General features: G+C 39.1%; 1 pseudogene; it reads right to left on the reverse strand.

Moving 5' to 3' along the window:
- Positions 1–2569: 2569 nt before the first annotated feature.
- LOC102848137 lies at positions 2570–3093 on the reverse strand (annotated as a pseudogene).
- Positions 3094–3563: the final 470 nt, after the last annotated feature.

A 3563-nucleotide genomic window follows, 5' to 3' on the forward strand; every position in this document is an offset into this window, starting at 1 on the left:
AAAATCAATTTTCTCCTTGGAGGCTAGAACTTTGAAACATTGTCCCACATACTTGGGGCATGTGGCCAGGAGGAACAGACTGATCATTGATCATGCTCAGAAGGGTGGAAGCACAGTGCAGGAGAGGATGACTCTGGAAGAGATGGATTGACACAGTGACTGGGATTATTGGGGCGGGTGTGTCGAGGTCAGTGAGACTGGCTCAGGATGGTGCAGAGCTATTGTACATAGGGCTACAATCAGTCTCAGGTAACTTAACGGCACATAAAACAACATACACATAGATTTTTTTCCATATGTAATGCATCTTAGATGATTTCTACAAAATTTTTTTTGGCTGGGTTTTTTTTAATTAAATGATATATTTAAAGTATAAAAGTTGCCCAGGTACAAATAAGTTACAGAATAATACTTAACAAAAGGACTATGGCCTACATGTGGCAAGTTCCATTTAGCTTCCATTTTAATGACTTACGTCAGTAACTATAAACTCCAGCATTTTCTTTCTCCTAATCTAGCCTCACATGAATGCAATCCCTGAGGTAAACTCAGTGTCCATCGCCAACATCCTTGAATGTAAACTGAACCCTCTGGGAAGAATTCGAGTATTTCTAGTCCCACATATAATAGAATGACAGTCGTTATCTTACTCAAGAATTATATTATTTCATTGAAAAACAGAAATGGGCCCTTAAAACAATTTCATGTGTGTATATGATTTAATCCACCAACAGGACATCTCAAAATTGGTAAAGTGTGGCTAACGGAGATTTAATGCAACTCACTACTGTAGAGTTGGAGCCGACTTATAGCTGATCCTCCAGCAGGTGTTCGGAGGCTGTGAGCTGCATGGAGGAGACTGCACCTCTATCTCCCAAGGAGCAATCGCTTGGTGGATTCCAACTGCCTGCTTCTGGCCACTAGGTTACCTGCTTTGAGGAATTGTTAAAGACTGCAGAGAATCGACACCATGAAGACTGTCAATTTTACCTACTATAACCCTTATCATTCTTCCCTGAGGTAAACATTTCTGCTAACTGGTGCCATTGTACACGGGTCTATAAAAAGTATTATTCTGAACCGACCACAAGATCTTTCTAATCAGGCTCTATGTACAATAAAGAGCTATGGTGGCCTAGTGGCAAGGAACTGCATTGCATTCTCAAAGGCATGTAGTTCGAGGCCATCAGCTGGTCCGCTGAAGAAGGATAAGTAATCTCCTTCTGTGTGATTAACTGCCTCTGAAAACCCACCGGAGGGTCAGCTATGGGTCAGTTCTAACTCTACGGTACACAACAACAACATGTACTGTAAAAGTCAGATGTTTTCTGCAGACTCGATATTATTTAAAAACCCTTCCTTCATAAATATCACTATAGTAGTTTAGAGAGAGCACAGGGAGAGCTCTGACAATTGTCCTAGTCTGAGAATAGAAGTGATGCTTAATAAGAAATCAAATAAATAGGGATGGCCTTTCATAATTCAACTCACTGTTATACAACTGAATGGCAAACAAGGTTAAACAATGACATCTCTGAAAAGGTGCCTTTTGGTATTTCCCCAAAGCCTGTCTCTTCATGCTCAGTGCACATTCTTTAGACAATAAAATCAACTCTTTGTTATACTTACAGCAAAAGGAAATAATTGTTTCCCCCTCTACATTTTAATTAAATTTTCAAGTAAAAAAAAATACTCAGGAAAGAAAAAGCACATTGTTAATAAGTTTAAAAACCTCAACTTTAGATAGTATGTCAGACATTTACCCTAACTGTAAATGGCTACATGAAAAATAGCTATTAAAAAAAAGAAAACGTTACATGAATTACATTGTTTAGTATTCTTTTAAGTATTTCTTTTAAAAAAAATCAAAGCAAAATTCAAAACCCTGACTTTCCCCATAAACCCACCTCCTTTTAGCTAAGGAAGGAAATTCAGAGCATACAGACCTGCACTCCTTTTTCAGACTGTAGAGGTTATGATAAAGGCCTTTCATTTTCCACAAATTTGTTATTGCTATTGATTGTTGTTGTTGTTGTTATGTGCTGTAGAGTTGTTTGCGACTCATAGCGACGCTATGTACAACAGCCCTAAACCCTGCTATATCCTGTGCCAATCGCACTGCCTCTGACACTCCCATCCCGATTATCCCAGTCACTGAATCAATCCACCTCATAGAGGGTCTTCCCCTCCTCCGCTGTTCCTCCACCCTCCCAAGCATGATGTCCCAAGGACCTGTCCCTCCTTGCAACATGCCCAAAGTATGTCAGAGGAGCCCCAGAATCCTTGTCTCCAAGGAGTTGCTAGGTTTAATCCTCTCTAGGATGAATATGTTTGTTTTCTTGGCAGTCCAAGGTACATTCAATAGGGAGCTTTAAAAGACATCTTAAAAAAAACCCCAACATTTTATATCAGGTCAAATTCAGTAAGCTAGATGACACTGTGCTTTTATTAACAAGTGCAGGAAAACCATCAATTGCTAAGTCTTTTGCAGAAACTCATATTAGTGGGATATTTTTGTAACTCTGGGACAATAAGTTACTTAAGATGGAAGATGCCCTGAATGCAGGTGTCATCTCTGCACTGCTGTAGGGACGTGAAGATCTTCCACAGTGTTGCCTGCCTCCTCCTTATTCCCAATGTGATCATCTATTTTTCTTGTACTAGGTTTTCTTCCAAAATTTGAGCTCGAACCAGGAAGTGAAGACCCTTTCAGAAGTGCATTCTGGACCCCATCCTTAGGCCCGTGTAAGAAATGAGCTAGGATTCCATATAAGAGAGGTATTGTATTATCTTTTGATTCTTGAAAGGCATTCGGTTAATGGATGGGAAACTGTCTGTCTAATGGAACTGCAGGCTGACCAGATTCTGCTACGAGAAATGATGATGTATATTTGTATTTGTTGAATTCTAAATACTCCCGAATTAATTCATTAATTAGAAGGTTTTCGTGAGACAGTCGTGGTCGAGGCTCATGTTCATCACCTAGGGCATTGAAAACTTCAGCTCAGATTCTTGCTTTTAAATGTCCTAACACACCTCGTTTTTCCAAAGTGTCCTTTAAAACAGCCTTTAATTCGGCGACATTTCTACCAACTTTTACAGTCGAAGATAGATTGAACATGCAATCAAGATGCATTGATAATAATGGGTGACTGGAAAACAAAAGTTGGGAAAAGAGAAGAAGAATCAGTAGTTGGAAAACATGGACTTGGTGACAGAAATGAAGCTGGAGACAGAATGCTTGAATTTTGTACAATCAATGACTTATTCATTGCAAATAAATTTTAGAAGAAACATAAATGCAGGTTATACACATGTATTTCACCTGATGGTATGCATAGGAATCAAATAAATTACATTTGCAGAAAAAATCACTGGAGAAGCTCAATATCAGCTGTGAAAACTAGGCCAGGTGATGATTGTGGAACAGACCACCAACTACTCATATGCAAGTTCAAGCTGAAGCTGAGGAAAATTAAACTGAATCCACAGAAGCCAAAATACGACTTTGAATTCATCCAACCTGAATTTCAGAATCATCTCAGGAACAGGTTTGAGGTCTT

The sequence above is a fragment of the Elephantulus edwardii genome, unplaced genomic scaffold (genome assembly GCF_000299155.1).
Source record: "Elephantulus edwardii isolate Elephantulus edwardi_28Jun2011 unplaced genomic scaffold, EleEdw1.0 scaffold01742, whole genome shotgun sequence".
NCBI classification, from domain to species: domain Eukaryota; kingdom Metazoa; phylum Chordata; class Mammalia; order Macroscelidea; family Macroscelididae; genus Elephantulus; species Elephantulus edwardii.